Genomic DNA, 19651 nt, shown 5'->3' on the forward strand with positions numbered 1-19651 from the left:
GAGAATTATGAGTCTCTTGATCAAGGCCATTGATGAGATCATATGGCACCGGTCAGAGCTAGCTTGTGGGCATGACTGACAGGTTGCCAGAAACAGGGGGACGTGGGGGGAAGTCACCCATTCCTGGTTCTGTTGAGCCTGGAGATGTTAGTCACAAGTCCTGAATCCCTGGGTTTTCTGCAGATTCACTCATGGGTGAGGCTTGGCGGGAGTGGGTGGAGAGCGGCCATGAGCATGGGGGCAGTTGAGTTCTGGAGGGTTTCAGCTGCTGGGGCTGGGTTCCTTGAGGCAGGGAGGGGCCTGAATGAAACAACCTGGTGAGGGGGTCCTGCGGCAATTTCTCACGGTGATCCAATATACAAAAGGAAAAAAAATATTTAAAAAAGATTCTATCACAAAATTATTTAACTGGCTCCTATTGAAATTGAATGTGCAGATTGTTGTCTTGATTCTTATCTCATAAATCTGTCCTACCCTGCTGACCTGCCCTTGAGAATATCAGGGTGGAGGCTTGAAGGCCTGAATCCTATATTCAAATTCTAGATACCTCACTTGCTGACTGGGAGATCCTGGGCAAAGCATTTGAATTCCTATTCTCAGGTCTTTAATCTGTGAAATTGTAATAATAATTATACTTCATGTGAAGATGAAATGAATGGAGACTTGAATCGTTTAGAATAGTTTAGGAGGTGATACTTATAACACAGTAAAAATATTTAGCTCTCATTACTTATTATATTTTGAGCACCTATTATGTGCCAGGATCTCAGCACTGTGGAAATGAATTGCAAAGACCCAATCATATGTGTGATATTACCCTCAGATAGCTTTGGTTATGCTCCAGCTTCTGGAGGAGGGTGTTGAATCTCACACAACACAGAAGTGATAGCTATTTTCTTTCTTTTTCTAACAATACAGCAGTTATAACTCTTTGTTTTGGGGCCACACCTGGCCATTCTTGGGGCTACTCTTTTTTTTTTTTTTTTTGCTTTTTGGGTAACACCCAGTAGTACCCAGGGGTTACTCCTGGCTCTGCACTAAGGAGTTACTCCTGGCGGTGCTCAGGGGACCATATGGGATGCTGGAATTTAACCCGGGTCAGCTGTGTGCCCTACTCGCTGTGCTATCACTCCAGCCCCTGTTGTTTTTTTTTCCCTCAGGGATACTCTTGGCTCGGTGCTTGGGATCTCTTCCAGTGGTGTTCAGTGGATCATTTGAGGCAGAGAATCAAACCTGGGCCTCCTGCATGAAAAACATGTGCTCTGCCCATCGAGCTTTCCAGCTAGTACTCTTTATGCAGTCTTCTCTCCCTTGCTCCCTCTCTCCCTTCCTCTCTTTCTTTTCTGTTCTGGGCCACAGCTGACTGTGCTCAGGGCTTACTCCTGGCTCAGTGCTCAGGATCACTTCTAGTGGGGCTTGGAGGACCATATATTGTGCCAGGGAGAAGCAGGGCTGAAATTTGGACACAAAGGAGCAGACTGGATACACATCCTGTTTCTCTGAACACACAGTTCCTATATGAGATCTGATTGCTTGTTTTCTGTTTGGGGGCCACACTCGGAAATGTTCAGGGATTACTTCAGGCTCTGCACTTAGGAATCACTCCTGGCAGTACTTGGGGTACCATGTGGGATATTGGGTATTGAACTGGGTCAGCTATGTGCAAGGTAGGGCTGTGTGCCCTACTGCTACCTTATCTCTCTGCCTCAGTCCTACATAAGATCTGAAGCCAGATGGGTCCCAATAAAGTAGAGAGGAAGAACTGAGAAAAGTCAGGGGCCTCTGTGATGACTTCCAATGGGGGATATCAGGGAAGAGTTGATGTAAATTGTTGGAGTTCTGCTTGCAACTGCCTGTGGCCAGGGTTTGTGATTAGGAGGATCTGCCACCTGCAAATCTTACTGTCCTACCTCTACATTAGCTCACAGAGGCCCTGTGGCACCTTGTGACACTCTATCCCATCTAGCCCATGTAACCATAGAATTGCGATCTGCACATAAAACATAATTTCTGCCCCTATAAAACCATTATCCTCCCCCAATAAACTTTGTCATATGACTACAAGTCTATGGCCCAGGTGGGTGGCTTTGTCTCGGCCTGCTGCACACGTGAACTTTTGGGCGTTCATTGTTTAAGGTGCTGGAAAGCTGCTCACATTCCCAAGGCTCAGTAGCTGAAGGCTGGCTACAGCAAAATCTGAATACCTAAAGGACTGTTCTGCATGGCATAGCATGGACAGAGGGAGAAAGGATAAAGGGGCAATGAACAAGGGACAGAGCAATAGAACAGCAGGGAAGGAACTTCCCTTGCTCAGGAATCATCCAGGTGTTGGCTCCATGGCTTGGAAGCTAGCCTCACATGCTGGGGGAAAGTCATCCCAGATAGAGAAGGGAACACCAAGTAAAATGTGATTGGAAATCCCGAGCCGGGAGGGAGATGCACGCTGAAAGTAGACTAGAGACTGAGCATGATGGCCACTCAATACCCCTATTGCAAATCACAACACCCAAAAGGAGAGAGAGAGAGAACAAATTTGAATGCTCTGCCACAGAGGCAGAGCGGGGTGGGGGGGATGGGATAGGGGGTGGGAGGGATACTGGGTTCATAAGTGGTGGAGAATGGACACTGGTGGAGGAATGGGCTCTTGAACATAGCATGAGGGAAAAACAAGCACGAAAATGTGTGAATCTGTAACTGTAACCTCACTGTGACTCACCAATGAAAAAATAAATAAATTATTAAAAAAAGAACCATCCAGGTTTGATCCCTGGCACTCAGTAGGGTCCCCCAAGCACCACCAGTAGTGATCCGTGAACACAGACCTAGAAGTAAGCCCTGAGAATGGTATGGTGCGGTCCAACGCCCCCCACCCCTGCAAAAAAAAAAAAAAGAGAGAGATGAAACAAACAGTGGAAAATTAATCCTCTAGGGGAGAGACAGGGAGATGAGGAATCTGCCATGGAAGGTGTTGTGTGGAATATTCTAGCAGCAGGAACGAGTAAAGGACCAGGGTGCAACAGATGCCGGGGTGTGTTCTGGGCTCCATCCAGCGTCAGTAGGGGAGGAGCTGAAGGGAGCAAAGGGGAAAGCAGCTACAAACCAGCAGCTGTGAATTCTCCAATCCCGAAACACTTTCTGGCATGGCTGAGCAGCCTGGGTGCAGAAGAACAAGAGCAAGAACCAGGACAAGGACAAGAACTCGTATTCCGAACCTTCAGTGCAGACGGCTCAGACAGCAGCGTCCTTGGACTGACTTTCCAGGCCAGGTAAGCAAGGTGAGGATTGTCTTCAAAACCCAGAGGGAAGCTGTGGACAGACTGGCCACATGGAGTGGTGAGATGGGCTGAGTCTGTGACAAGACCCTGCTGACTTCTCTGTGGGGAGCAGAGTGAAGGTGGGAGAGGGAAGATGGGGGGAGGGATCTGCTGGGGGACTATTTCGTAGGTAAGAGCGACAGTGGAGATGGCGAGAGTGGGGCCAGGGTCACAGAGACAGGTGGCCAGAGCTGAGATGCGGTGCAGGGCGAGAGGAGATGCTGGCACAGGGACGGGTGAGGAGAAGGAAAGGAAGGGATTGATGCTTCAGTGATTCAAGCAATTCAGGAAAGTACAAGTAAGGAGCGTTTTACTATCCTCCGGAGCGCGTCTTTCCTGAGAGACTGACCAGTCAGAGACACTTGCAGAACATTCTCTTTACATCTGTATCCTGATCGAATAAACAGGCTCTCCTAGCTGCAGAAAACAAAGATCCGCTCAAGCTAATTTAGGTCATAGAGATTTTGCTATGAGGAATCTTAGGATCGCAAGCCAGTCAGACATACCGGAGAGTAGGAGCACACGTGCCGACCTAAAAATTCAGGAGGAAACGGAGGAGACAAAGCATATTTATTGGGGATGAAGGAGTCACAGGTGCAATGCAGGGTCCCAGATTCTAGCAGGAAACCTAAATTATGCCCCATGGAGGGACAAAATTAGGGGGTTTTGCTGGGAGGAAAGGAGGAAGATGAGGCAAGTAGTGGAAGAAAAGAGCTGATCAGTGTTTTGAATCTTGAATTATTTTCGGTTTTGCATAACAGGTTACCAATTCTCTAGAAAAGAAAATGGACTATCTTTCAACTTAAAACGTGTGATTACTAGTTCTCAGACCATTGTTGTTTGATGATTTCTTAAAGCAATTGCTACTTTTCAAAAACAAAAGCAATGCAATTTCTTTATAATGAGTCCCTGACTGTATATTTAAAGTAGCTTCATGGATGTCAAATTTTGCATACCATTAACTCTCTTCCCTCTGCGGTGGTCACTGCGGATACTCTGCACTTCGCTCTGCCTGCTCTAGTCTCCTCTCTGTGTCTGTCTCTCTCTGGTCTTTGGGCCACACCTGGCAGTGATCACAGAGGACTTGCTCTCCACTCAGTATTCCAGAATAACTCTTGGCAGTTCTCAGATGACCACGTGGTACCCGGGGTTGGCCCTGGGGCCCCAACATGTGAGGCATGTATTCCAGTCTTTCGAGATGTCTCTCCATCTCCTCCTTACTCTTTTGGCTGTCTGATCTTGTCCTGCACATGACACTAGGGTTGCTCACAACCTTGTATTACTCACTAATTGACATAACTAGCAAGGATGAGCTAACATCACTCAGTGCAGATCCCGTATTCTGGGGTACTGAATGGGAGTCAGTAAACTAACGAGTGATGCATCTTTTGTAACAGAGGAAGGCTTTTCAGAGAGGCTGTTTCCTACTGTAGGCAGAATGGCCAATGTTGGCTCCTTTTATACCAAGGAAACAAGTGAAGTAGGCAGATAAGAACAGAGAGAGAGAGAGAAGAGAGTTTGGAAGATTTCCTGTAGACAAAGAAGACATGGTATAGTTATCTCAGAAATAGGGAATGTGAATTTAAGAGAATTACATTTGAAGAGTTTGGACATAAATTTTAAAATAGTATATCTTTCTTTAAGATGTTCTAAAATGAGTGATAGTATCTTATTTTTTTTTTTGGTATATTTGTTTTGGGGCCACACCTGGCGATGCTCAGGGCTTATTCCTGGCTCTGTGCTTAGGGATCACTCCTGCAGGCATTGAGGACCATATGGGGTACTAGGGATCGAACCCCTGTCTGCTGTGTGCAAGGTGAGTGCTCTTCCTGCTGTGCTACTGTTCCTACCCCAAATGGTAGTGGCTTTTCTCCAGCTATGCTTCGTTGCTCATTTGGGGTGTGAGGTGTAGAAAATGACAGCTTTTCTTTCAATTTCAGACATAAACCTATAAGGTTGTTCATGACACAGTTGTTTCAGGCATTTAGGGATTTACTGTTCCAACACCAATCACACCACCAGTGTGACCTTCCCTCCACCATTGTCCCCAGTTTCCCACCTACCCCTCAAGCCTGTCCTATAGCAGGAGCAATAATTTATTTGATATTGCTCGTTATAACAAAATGGCAAATTAAATGATCAGAAAATAAAGTCAATGATCATTATTATATCTCACAACGGTGTTATTAAAGTTGTCTGGGGATTTACTGAGCTGGTTGGTGCTGGTTGAACCTTCTGTTATTGTTGTTGCTTAGTGAGCTTGATGGGCCTCTATGCAACTTTTCCATCAAAGTTGCTGTGCTCCTACTGCGCTGTTAGTCCTGTGAAATGCAGAAGGGGTATTTCGAGGCTACGTATCTGGCCACGTGCTCCCGGAGCTATGAAGCTGGGCCATTTATATGTTGAAAAAGGTTGGATATGGTGGCTGCTGGGTCTCTCCGGAAAGGAGGGGAACTAGCCCACTCACATTATAAGAAGGCTTCAGAGTTTCAGTCTGAGGTCATCTACCAGAGTGGTTTGATGAATTGGTGTTTGTTTTTTTTTTTGAGCTTGGTGTGTGCTCAGGAAATGATTGTGAAAGCAGTCGAGCCAGATAAGAGGGACAAAGTGTATAGTGATTGACTGCAAACTCTAAACAGATAGGAAGGAAAATGAGGAATGGACAAAGAGATGGACAATGACGATACTGGGGAGTCTCCTGGGAGTGGAGGGGATGAATGAGTCAAGATTCAGGAGTAGAGGGGCCGGAGCGATAGCACAGTGGGTAGGGCATTTGCCTTGCACGTGGCCGACCCAGGTTCAATCCCCGGCATCCCATATGGTCCCCCAAGCACTGCCAGGAGTAATTCCTGAGTGCAAAGCCAGTAGTAACCCCTGAGCATTGCTGGGTGTGATCCAAAAAGCAAAAAAAAAAATCCAAAAAAAAAAAAGATTCAGGAGTAGAGAGTCGGAGAGATTGGAAAGGATGGCCAAAGAGTGGGATTCTGTAAACTCTGATTTTTGTGGTTGTAAGACAGTAGTTGATGAGAATCCACGGTGTGACCAGGGCAACAAGAGGACCAGACTTAGGAAGTTGAAGAGCCAGCTCCCAGCCTGAGCCCTGCTCATTCTCCCCTGGTCCTATCCTGTCCTTGGCGTAGTCCCTCCCACCTCAAGGCTCGTGGCCTTGTATAAATAATATCTGTGAGTGATTTCCGTGGCTAGGTTGTAAAAGGAATGCAGCTTCTGACTTACTGTCTCCTGGGGGTATCAGCTACCATGTCGTGAAGACATTCACGGACCTTGTGAAGAAGACCAGCTGGCACCAACCTGTCAGCCGCGTTTGTGAGTCTCCTCAGAAGCCTGCCCTCTTGCCCCATTCCAGCCTTCAGATGATGCAGCAGCCCAGCCACCTGTCTGCAGCCCTGTCTGACACTGTGCCTGAACGACGGCTTCCCAAGCTCCTGACCCACAGGAAACGTGCTAGATACATACTTGCTGTTTCAAGTTTGGGATCATTGCTCTACAAGAGGTCAGTAGCGCAGGACCCGAGAAGCTAGGTTTTTCCCTGAGACTTCACCATGGATGTTGATTGACGTTGCAAAGAAGAGAGCAGTACAAAGAAGAGCGGGGAGAGGCTGAGGGGCTCCAAAATCTCCAGGGAGGGATAGTAGCCAGGAGGCTGGTAGACAGCTTCAACAAGAATAATGGGCGCAGGCTGGGGTGATAGTTTAGTCTCTAGGGTACTTGCCTTCACGTGGCTGACCCAGATTTGATCCCTGGCGTCCCATATAATCCTCTGAGCCTCACCAGGAGTGATGCCTGAGCACAGAGCCAGAAGTAAGCCCTGAGCATCACTGGTTGTGGCCCCAAACAATAATAATAATCACTGTATCACTGTCATCCTGTTGCTTATTGATTTGCTAGAGCGGGCACAAATAATGTCTCCTTTGTGAGACTTGTTGTTACTGATTTTGGCATATCAAATACGCCTCGGGTAGCTTGCCAGGCTCTGCCATGCGGGCGAGATACTCTCAGTAGCTTGTCAGGCTCTCCGAGAGGGGCAGACAAATCCAACCCGGGTTGGACGAGTGCAAGACGAACACCCTACCCGCTGCACTATTGCTCTAGCCCAATAATAATAATAATAATAACAACAACAACAACAACAATACTAATAATAGGCAATATAGTTTAGCTTTCAAGAGGAGTTTGTACAGAAAAGGAAGGATAAGTAGTTTCCCCAAAACAAAACAAGAAGAGCACAGAGGCCTCCACTTCCAAATGCACAACACATGGGGAGAGCAGGAAGAACAGAGAGCACTGTCAGAGAAGGAGGCAGAGCCCAGTGTTCATGAAAGTACCAGTGTGACCTAAGTTTCTGAAGAAGAACGGACTGCAGTGGACAGTGATTTTCAGGTCATGGTGGGAGACTGGGAGGTAGAGTGGGAAATAATCACATTCAGCGATTTTCTTGAGACTGGCCGATGATTGTAAGGCAGCAGTAGGTGTTGAATTCTGCAAACGCTTTGTATGCTGAAAATCTGTCAGGATTCTTCTCCTTTATCCTGTTTATGTGGCGTTCATGACACATTCCAAACATAGATCTTACATTCTTGGAATAACATCAACTGTTTTCATTTTAGATTTTGGACTACAAAGTGAGGTCCAGTCCTTGGAGCTGTTTCCCGGTCCTGAATGACACAAACTTGAGTTACCTCAGTAAGTTGCCTAAGATTTTGGGCTGCACCCAGTCAAGGGTTATTCCTGGCTCTGCACCCAGCAATTACTCCTGACAGTGCTCGGGGAACAGCATGGGGTGCCAGGACTTGAACCTGAGTTGGCCATGTGCAAAGGAAGTGCCTTACCCACTGTACTCTCTCCAGCTCATACTTTTTTTGAAGGTTTAAATAATAAATTTAAGTTTAATTTCTGTAATAATTATAGTACTATTAAGAGCCTATCTATTCCTTTCATAAAAATTTCTCCAACTTAGTATTCTTCTTATTTTATTTTCTGTAAAGGGGAAGTTGGTGCTACACTTGGCTTGTTCAGGGCTTACTCCTGGCTTTGTGCTCAGGGATCACTCCTAAGCACAGATCATGTGTGGTGCTGAGGTCAAGCTGAGGTGACCGTGTGCCTTACCTTCTATACAATCTTTGTTCCCTTCTTTTGGTTATTTTTTCTTTCTCTAGGCTTTCTCTCTAATCATGTAAATATTCGATTTTCTTCAAGATATCAAGTTGTTACCTTGATATCAAGATATCAAGTTGATGTCAATGGTATATTTCTATAATCCTATAAAGATTATAAAGAAAACAGAAACCTGTAGCAATGTGCTTTTTAAAAATTCTAAAAAAAAAATTGGATATTTCCCTAGGGAATTAAAAAAAAGTTTATTAGTGTTATCACTGAAAAGTCTTTTGATTTTGATCCTTTGTATGTGTGTGTGGTTTTTAGGGCAATAATTTCTGCTCTTATATTTATGAATCCCTTTATATAATAAATTATAGTGTTAAACACAGCAATACCACTGTGAGCCAAATATCTAACTTTTAGATATGCCTGCAAGAAGTGAAAGCATGTGCACACAAAAATTTTCCTGTAAATGTTCATAGCAGCATTATTTGTAGTAGTAAAAAAAGTGGGAACAACGCAAATGCACCAATTGATCAATGACACGATAGACTGTGGTTTCTTCTTACTGTGTGAGTCCGCTTGGGCCTCCAACACACAGTCCCGGGCAAGGCGTGGATGACAGCAGTGCGTGGCCGTGGCCTGACAGTTCTGAAGGCTGGAAGCCATGAAGGTGGCCGGGCAGGCTGGAGTGAGGCCGCTCTCTGCACTAAGGTCACTTGGCTGGTTTATCCCAGGTTCTCCTAATTTTTTCCCTTTCATTTTCTGGGTCACACCTGGTGGTGGTCAGGTGCTCCACCTAGTAGGATGCTCAGGGGACCATGCAGTTTCGGGAGTTGAACCTGGGCCTCCCACATGCCAAGAAAACAGTCAGTCACTTGAGCTCATCCCATACCTGTTTTTGATTTGTTTGTTTTGAGTTTGGGAGCACATACCCAGCAGTGCTCAGGGTTTACTCCTAGCTCTGTGCTCAGGAAGCATATAGGGTGCCAAGGATCAAACCCAGGTCAGCTGTGTGTAAGACAAGCACCCTTCCCATTGTAGCCCTAACCATTGTGCTATCTCTATGGCCCTGAGCTCATCCTGTTCTTAATAGCACACCTGTTCTCTTGGATCCCCTCTTTATCTTAATGAATTCTTTAAAGGATTTGTCTCACTGGGGTAACAATTAAGTCTATAACAATATTCTTGTATGTTTATTAGTGATTTTTGCTATAGAGAAATTTATTGTGTGAAAATACCATGCTTTACTTATTTCCACGACTCCAGATGGGCATTTAAGTAGTTTTTTGTCTGATGTTTTTTCCTCTTCTTCCCTTTGAGGCTGTTTATGTTGCAATGATTGATGGTTGCAAACACTTAGGTGTGGTGCTGGCCCAGGCTTGCCTATCTGATTAGGGTGCTCACTGCAATGATCACTAGGGGTTACATGCTTTAGATCATGGGAGATCATATGCTCTGCTAAGCCTGGGTCAGGTGGAGAGGGGATCCCAGACAGTAGAGCTATGAATATCACACTCAGTACATGTGGGTGGCAAGAGGAATTCAGTGCCTGCAAGGCAGGTACTTTAGTCAATGAGCCTTCACCAGACCCTCAGTTTAAGGTTTTTATAAGGAGTGCTTCGGTGAAGATTCCTCAGGTGAATACTAAATATTTCTTTTATTCTTTTCTTTTCCTTTCTCTCTCTCCTTCTTTCCTCCCTTCCATTCTTCCTTCCTCCCTTTCCCTCCCTTCTTTTCTCTCTCTCTTTCTCTCCTTCCTTCCTTCCTTCCTTCCTTCCTTCCTTCCTTCCTTCCTTCCTTCCTTCCTTCCTTCCTTCCTTCCTTCCTTCCTTCCTTCCTCTCTTTCTCTTTCTTTCTCTCTCTCTTTCTCTCTTTCTTTCTTTCTTTCTTTCTTTCTTTCTTTCTTTCTTTCTTTCTTTCTTTCTTTCTTTCTTTCTTTCTTTCTTTCTTTCTTTCTTTCTTTCTTTCTTTCTTTCTTTCTTTCTTTCTTTCTTTCTTCCGACATACCTAGTGGTGCTCAGGGATTCCTCTTGTCTCTGAGCTCAGGGATCACTTCTGGTGGTGCTCAGGGGACCATATGGGGTGCCAGGGATTGAACCTGAGCTGACAGCAAGCAGGGCTAGTGTACTATCCGCTATACTATTGCTCTGACCCAACATTGAATATTTCCTGTATACCTAAGAATTTCTGGGTCCACTAATTATCCTTATTTTTCAACTTTATGAGATACTGACAATTTCTATGTAGATGAACATATACTCTTACCAGCAGTTACTGAGAATTTATAGGTTGGTTGATTTGCATATTTGTCAATCCTTGTTTTTTTCTGAAAAAAAATTATTTATTTGGTCAATTCTAAATAAATTGACTAGTATGGAATCTTAGGATTTAATTTGCATTTCCTTCATGACTAATGACTGAACATCTCTTATGTATTTATTGCCCACTGGATATGAATTCTTGTGAAATGCTTGTTTGTTTTATGTCAGTTTGCTATAAATTTGTAGGGAGTTAAAATATATTCAGACCACATGAATACAGCCTCTGTTATTTCAAATGTCTTCTTACCTATGTGGTTTGCTATTTCGCTCTCAACTAGTAAACTCCCAGTCTTAGTGTACTCCAGTTTACCATTTTTTAATACAAACTGACCATTATTTTTGGTCCCATATTTTAAAATTTTTGCATACTAAAGATGGCAAAGATTTCTCTTATCCTTCCCTTCAAAAGTTTTTATTTTTCTATTCATGATATGATTTCCTTGATGTATTTTATGGGATATGGTCAAATATAGAAATCTTTAAATATTATCTATTAAATTTTGGTATAAAAACACATACAAATTAACCTTCTCACAAATCTTTTGTTTTGTTTTCTCTTGTTTTTTGGGCCCTGCCCAGTGGGGCTCAGGGCTTACTCCTGGCTCTGTACTCAGTAATCACTCCTGGCACAGCTGGGAAAGCATAGATGGTGTCAGGGATTAAACCTGGGTCCAAGTTGTGCAAGGCAAGTACCTTATCTGTGTACTATCGCTCTGGCCCCCTTAGTAACAGTTAAGTGTACAGTTGGCAGTGTGGAGTCTTCACATTGTTGAGTGACAGACGTTCAGATTTAATTCAAAATTTTCATGCAAAACTGAAACTGCTTCTCTGAAACCACAGCTCCTCTCCCCCTCCCCAAACCCCTGATCATCGCTGTTCTGTAAGAATTTCTTTTTGAGCCAGGAGTAGCCCCTATGCACGCTGGATGTGAACCCAACCCCCCCCCCCAAATAATAGTTATTTTTATTTTTCAAAAAGAATTCCTTTTTGAAATCATCATCATCATCATCATCATCATCATCATCATCATCATCATCATCATCATCATCATCATCCTGTTGATTGTCGATTTTCTTGAGTGGTCTCATTAATGTCTCCATTCATCCTAGCCCTGAGGTTTTAGAAGCCTCTCTTTACTCGTCCTTCCTAACGGTGCTGCATTGGAGACTCTTTCAGGGTCAGGGGAATGAGACCCATCGTTGTTACTGGTTTGGGCATATGAATACATCACGGGGAGCTTGCCAGGCTCTCCCATGCGGGCAGGAAAGTCTAAGTAGCTTGCCAGGTTCTCCAAGAGAGAGAACTAGGCTATAAGACGTGCGGCCACTTTGCGGCCATGCGCTTCCAGGGGCTTGGTTTTATAGTCTCTGGATGTTGGCCATTGATGGGATTACACGACGCCAGGGGCAGTTTCTGGGTGTGACCGCCTAGCTACTGGAAAATGGAGGATCTGGGCACAAGAGGCCCAGTCCCGATCTCAGCAGGCTTTGAGATCTCAGCCCCAGGTTCCACACACCTGGGTTCCTCTGCCGGTTCCTTCATGCGTGAGGCTCGTCTGAACGTGTGGAGAGGGGCCTTGAGCATGGCTGTGGCTGGGTTCCAAAGGTTTTTGGCTGCCGGGGCTCTGCTCGGGGCGGGGAGGGAAACTCAACCCACCCCCTCCGAGGGACCCTGGTGAAGACAGCCAGGTGCGGGGGCAAGAGACTCTGCCTTTTTTGAAACAGCAAACTAAAATTCTAATTTGTGTAAATATTTTTTGCTTTTGTTTTGTTTCATGACCACACCTTTAGGGTTCTGATGTACGGTTACTGCCCCTTCACCACCACCAAAGTGCCCGCGACCTTCCATCACTGCCCTCTGTCAGTTCTAGTTCTTGTCCTCCCCCACACCCCACACGGCCGTGAGGGGGATGTTGTGAGGGGGTGTGGTGGGGGGGTGCGCTGACCAGGCTCTCTGGGTCTACTGCTGTTACCAGTCTGAGTGTTGCTTCCTTACAGCTGCTCTCAGTTCTGATGCATCTGGTGCCCCGGATGCCTGGGGCGAGCACAGACAGGGCTCATGGTCACCCAGACCCAGTGCAGGGCAGCACCTCTTAGGCAGGGCTTGCTCAGTTCCCAACAAACTGCACAAGTGCCATCAAACTCCAGCCACCTGCAGGGGTGTGTGTGTGTGTGTGTGTGTGTGTGTGTGTGTGGTGGTGAGGGAGTTGACAGTTTCCGTCCTGGACCAGGGTCAAGGACCTCAGGATGGGGGTGTCCCCAGCGCAGCCTGGCCCCCAGGCTCAGTCCATGCGTTCGGCTCCCCCAGAGCCAGCCTTTGAACTCTGCTCCGCAGCGTCTGCCTGGCCGTGCTCCCGGCCGCAGCCTCCTTCCCTCTCCAGGTCACGACACTTCAGGGTCTTATTTACAGCTCCTCCCGCCCCCGAGGTCTCCCAGCGCTGCTCCCTGGGAGGTCCTGGCTCCCTCGGACATCTGGTTCTTTATCACTTCTCGTGGCCGCTGTGTTACTCCCTTCATTGTTTCCTTGGCAATGCGAGAGTCCTGGTCTCTGCGGTCCTGTGTTCATCTTGATGAGATTTTTAAAAATTTGTTTTAGTTCCCGCCTTTGACATTCTGTGACTGCTGACTCGGGTGGGGAGGTTCAGGGGAGAGGAGCACTCTCAGCAGTGCTCAGGGATCACTCTTGGTGTTGCTCAGAGCACCCGATGTAGTGCCAGGGATCACACTCAGGTGAGCCGAGTGGAAAGCAAGTGCTTAAACCCATTATACTACCTCTCTGGCCATTATAACTGTCTTTCTTTTTTCTCTTTATTTCTTCCTGCATTCTATACTCCTCTCTAAATGCCCCTTTGCCTTTGCTTGAAGAAGACTCTTTTTGATTTCCTTTGAATAAAATCTAATGCTGATGAAATGTTTTATTGTTTATTTAAAATATTAAAAAAATAAAATTAATTAGGGGAAGGCCAGTTTGAACTCAAATTTCAAAACGTTGAGTATTTAAATGTAATTATAAAATATTCCTTGCCCACAAAAAATAAATAAATGAAAATATTTTAATGTCAAGTCTTTTATTGTTTATTTAAAAATATTTTAATGTCACCTTCAGTGTTGAAGGGAATAGTATTTTAGCACTCTGATGGGATTATCATACTGTAGTTTAGACATCACTATTTTTTTTTAATTATATGTCATTCTATCTTTTGTTAATTTGAAGGGAAGCTGCCTCCCATTCTTCTAAGAACTTCTTTGTGTCCACATTTACAGTTTATCTAGATGCAGTTTTCATCTTCTGTTTTTCTAGGGGCGACATACTCAGCGGCACTCATGGCTTATTCCTGGTTCTGTGCTCAGGGATGACTCCTAGCAGTGCTTGGGAGGCCAGTCTTGGTGCTTGGGATTGAGTCAGGGTCAGATGTATGACAGGCCAGCACCTCAGCCCCTATGCTACCTACCTCCCTGGCCTGAGTTTTGTTTTGAAAATCTCTTTGGGTTACATAAGAAACACCTGTACTTTGATGTGTTTAATAAAGTTGGAAAATTTTGTGACTATTATTTCTTCATATATTGTTTCTGCATCATTTCTCTCTCTATAACAGGGCTATAATCACATGTGTATTAGGCCTTATTAATGTATTAAAATAAAATTATTACTTGCTTTTACTTCTATATTTTATTAAACTTTTGAGTCATGGATATTTTCTCACTTATACTTTATTTTAAGTGATTTCGTGACTTTGTTTATTTTAATTTTTGACACACCAATATTTTATTTAAAAAAAATTTTTTTTTGCTTTTTGGGTCACACCCAGCAATGCACAGGGGTTACTCCTGGCTCATGCACTCACGAATTACTCCTGGCGGTGCTCAGGGGACCATATGGGATGCTGGGAATTGAACCTGGGTCGGCCGCATGCAAGGCAAACACCCTACCCACTGTGTTATTGCTCCAGCCCCTATTTTATTTATTTTTAAAATTTTATTTTAACGTAGACAAAAGTCATACTGTTGCTACAATTCTAGAGTTGAAATTGATTAGATAACAAAGCTCCAATATTCAAATCAATAAGTATAGCAAAGTTAATGTTTATGTGAAAATTGTTATATCTCGCCACGGGGTTGTTATGTCCTTGTCTAAGAATTGACTCAGCTGTTTGTTGCTAGTTGAGCCTTCTGTGTTATTGTTTTTGTTTGTTGAGTTTCGTTGGCTTCTATGTTACTTTCCCATCTACTTTGCTGTGCTCCCACTGGAATGCCAGCATTGAGTAGTTAGGAGGAGTCTCCTGGCTGCACATGTGGCTCAGTGGTCCAGAGACTTCAGAATCTATGGTCTGGGCTCTTAGGGAGCTGTTGGAGGTGAGCCCCTGGGGTGACTGCAGTGGTGGGGTGTAGATACGACTGCTGGGGCTTCAGTCGGGCAGGTACTGAGACCACCGTTCTCCTGAGGGTGCCCCAGAGTCTTCAGCTGTAGGGACCAATGTACCCATGAATTTTAGCTGCTTGGTTTGCATCTCCTGGAAGGTTTAGTCTCGAATCAAAGAGCGGGACTGGTGGGTTAGCCAACATGGTGCTCTCTGTGGGAGGCGGGGTGTGGCTCCTCACTTATTCAGTACATCATCTTCTCCTCAACTCTGTCTGGTCTGCCGTTACTTCCACACATTGGGTTGTTGTCAATTATGGTCTTTATTCACACACACATACACACACATATATATCAAATGACCATTTTGTCTGTTTGTTTATGGTTTCTACTTCTTTGGCTTTGATTTTTGTTTGTTTTGGTCTTGGGGACACACCTGGGCTTACTCCTGGCTCTGCACTCAGGAATTACTTCTGGGGGTGCTCAGGGGAACATATGGGATAGCAGGAATCCAACCCGGATCGACCACATGCAATGCCCTTTCCCCTGCACTATCACTCTGGCCCTGATTTCTACTTCTTTGATGAAGAGTTACTGAGCATGTCATTCAAAAGTAGGTTGATTCCTGTCCTAAAACTGACTTTAGGGTTCTTACAATTCAATATTCGTGTTCAATATGCCAAAAACAGTAACAATGAGTCTCAAAAATGGAGACGTTACTGGTGCCCGCTCGAGCAAATCGATGAGCAACGGGATGACAATGACAGTGACAGTGACAGAGTTCTCTAAAGCGCTTCCAGGACCCATTGCCACATGAATAGGACCCTGCAAACAGCTCTCTGCTGACCCTTTAAGAGATCTGTGATTATGGAAGCTCCCAGGTGAGCATCAGAAGGAATCCTACTTGGGAAGCTGTACCTCCTGCCGAGCAAGGGCAAAGGTCAGCAGGTGAAGGGGCGTGCACTGCAGGCTCTTTGCTCCTGTGCTTGAGTTCTTCACTGATCCAAAGTGGTCGAAAGCTTGGTCATATGGCCAGGCAGAAGAGCAATGAAGAGCAAATTATTGAAGGCACATCCAGTACTTCAAAAACCCTCCAGGAAATTGTGGGGAGCATTCAAGTAGGGCCTGTCAATACCCATTTTATTTTTACGGGGACTATAATTTATAATTGGCTGGAGCGATAGCATAGCGGTAGGGCGTTCGCCTTTCACGTGGCTGACCCGTGTTTGATTCCTCCGCCCCTCTCAGAGAGCCTGGCAAGCTACCGAGAGTATTGAGTCCGCATGGCAGATCCTGGCAAGCTACCCGTGCATATGGATATGCCAAAAACAGTAACAATAAGTCTCTCAATGAGAGACGTTACTGCTGCCCGCTCGAACAAATCGATGAGCAACGGGATGACAGTAACAGTGACATAATTTACACAGGTGTCCGGTGGTAGCTCCAGCCTGATATTGACGACTACTCCTGACCCTTCCGGAGACAAGGGTCGAGTGCTCCTCTACATGGAGCCACATGGAGAAGCACCGCGTTGGCCAGGGGACAGGGCACAGCTTTGTTAGCATGTTAGTGTGAAAGTCAAGGCCAAGCTGGGCAAGCATCTGAGGATTGGCTGGTTGGAAGAGTTCTAATGGGCTCTGGGCCACAGTCTTGTACTTGCCCTGAGGTTTAGGTGGAGTGGCAGGTGCCGGCCGTAGGGGCGACAGGACATTGGTTTGGCATTGTAGCACTGTAGCACTGTTGTCCCATTGTTCATTGATTTGCTTGAGGGCACCAGTAACGTCACCATTGGGAGACTTGTTGTTGCTGTTTTTGGCATATCGAATACGCCACGGGGAGCTTGTTAGGCTCTGCCGTGAGGGTGGGATACTTTCAGTAGCTTGCCAGGCTCTGGTACCTTGCCGGGCTCTCCAAGAGGCATATATATATATATATATGTGTATATATATATATGTATCTGTATCACTGTCATTCTGTTGCTCATCGATTTGCTAGAGCGGGCACTAGTATTGTCTCCATTGTGAGACTTGTTGTTACTATTTTTGGCATATCTAATATGTCACGGGTTGCTTACCAGGCTCTGCCATGTGGGCGAGATACTCTCCATATCTTTCCAGGCTCTCCAAGATATATATATATGTATATATATAAAATATATGTAATTATGGGCTGGAGCGATAGCACAGCGGTTGGGCTTTTGCCTTTCACGTGGCTGACTCGAGTTCGATTCCTCCGCCCCTCTCGGAGAGCCTGGCAAGCTACTGAGAGTATTGAGCCCGCACGGCAGAGCCTGGCGAGCTACCCATGCGTATTGGATATGCCAAAAACAGTAACAATAAGTCTCTCAATGAGAGACGTTACTGCTGCCCGCTTGAACAAATCGATGAGCAACAGGATGACAGTTATTTACAGTGATATGTAATTATATATATTTTATATATATTATATATAATTACATATATATGTAATATTATATATTATATATATCTATGATTTGTTGCCTACTGTCTGAACTTCATCAATTATGATGTGGTAACTATAGAAAATGGGTAGGAAGTGTCTTATAATGTGCCCAGAAAGCTGCCTGGAGCGTAGCGATTGGGTAGAGGAGGTCGGCTGCCAGGGCTGGGTCCCTTGGGGTGGGGAGGGTTCTCACCCGGCCCCCTCTGGGGCCCCAAGTGAAAACAGCCTGGCACAGAGGGTTATTATACTGAGGGTTATTACATTAATCCCACAAACAGATCATATTATCTCTTAGCTCAGTTATACCAGATGCTTGAAATGGTCAAATCATGTAGTATAAGTCCACTCTATTTTGAGGGGTGTGTGTGTGTGTGTGTGTGTGTGTGTGTGTGTGTGTGTGTGTGTGTGTGGTGGGGCATGTGGGGGAGAGGGTGGTTTGGGAATCAAATCCAGGGCCTCACACATGAAATTATCTTTCTACCACTGAGTTACATTCCTGGCCACACGTCTTACTCTTGGAACCTGATAGAATTTCATAGAAATCTTGGATGAACCAAGAGCCGCGGCACGAGAAGCAGAGCCTCCCGCCTACTGACTGTGATCCTGAGGTCTCCTAACCCATTTTGGCACCAGAGCAGATTCTTGCAGCCATGCACTTTGACTGCGAACTGAACTACAACCTCGTGCAGCCCGGGGAGGGATTTTTTTCCCTCTCCCCCCCGTTTTTCTGAGCGAAAATGGCGGCAGCGGCAGCAGCCACGCGGTGAGAGCCACCCTCTAAGACCCCTCCACCAGGAGGTAGGACTCTCTTTAGTGACGTAGCCTGTAGGTGATCCTGGGAGGGGAGGTGTTCCCGGCGCGCCTTCCGCCCAGAGATGAACCAAGAGCCGCGGCACGAGAAGCAGAGCCTCCCGCCTACTGACTGTGATCCTGAGGTCTCCTAACCCATTTTGGCACCAGAGCAGATTCTTGCAGCCATGCACTTTGACTGCGAACTGAGCTAAAATATTAGAAACCCAAAAAGTCTTCACCTTTACCAAGGAAGAGAATTTATTAGATGATGCTTATTCAGCAGGCCTGATGTTGGGGAAAATTTCTAATCAACAGTAGTGAGTTCTGTATGGAAATATGAAATGTACTCAAAATATAGAGAGAATAATGGGAATATCATCAGCTACTTGGATGGGGGGTGGGGTGGGAGGGGGGTTCATTGGGGTTCTTGGTGGTGGAACGGGTGCACTGGTGAAGGGATGGTGGTTTAATCTGTATTTGACTGTGACTTAAACCTGAAAGCTTTGTAAAAAAAAAAAAAAAAAAAAAGTTTTAATACAACTGAAAAAAAAAAAAAAAAAAAAAGAAATCTTCAAAGTAGAGTGACCTTGCCCTGAGACACATTGGCTAGACAATATGATAATGGATTGGGCTAATTGCCAGTAACTAAAGGAGCCTCTGGTAATATGACTATATATGTATAGTCATATATAATAGTAATATATATGGTATATTACTATATATAGTAATATATATTATATAGTATATAACAATTAAAATATATACAATAATTATATATATTATATATAGCAATATATATGAATGAATGATTTGAGGCTCTTCCTGTTCCTGGAGTGAGCAGATATCATTGGGCTATCCTAGCACATGACAGGGACAAATGGAAATGTTACTGGCGCCCACTCGAGCAAATCAAAGACCAATGGGATGACAAGTGATACAAGTGAATATATATAGCAATATACAATATATATTACTGTTAATTTTCAGGTTACATCTACTCTAGTGTGGTGAGGATAGTAACTGGCACTGCTGGTAAGATGATATTGCTGAGACTCATGGGCCAATGGATCGGGAAGCTTTACCATCCTTCTCACCCTGAAGATGGAGCTGAAAACCAAAAGGAAGGCCCTGCCCCTCCCAAAGCTGAAGCCAGACTTTTGGACGCGGAGAAAGCAGAGCTGAAAGGTGCCCACAGCCATGGATAGAACATCCACACATCACCCACCTTCCAAAGACCCAAAACACTGTGGCTCAGAAGGCAGCACAAATATCCTCGGAAGAGCCCAG

This window comes from Sorex araneus, chromosome 2, assembly GCF_027595985.1.
Source record: "Sorex araneus isolate mSorAra2 chromosome 2, mSorAra2.pri, whole genome shotgun sequence".
Classification (NCBI taxonomy): Eukaryota; Metazoa; Chordata; class Mammalia; order Eulipotyphla; family Soricidae; genus Sorex; species Sorex araneus.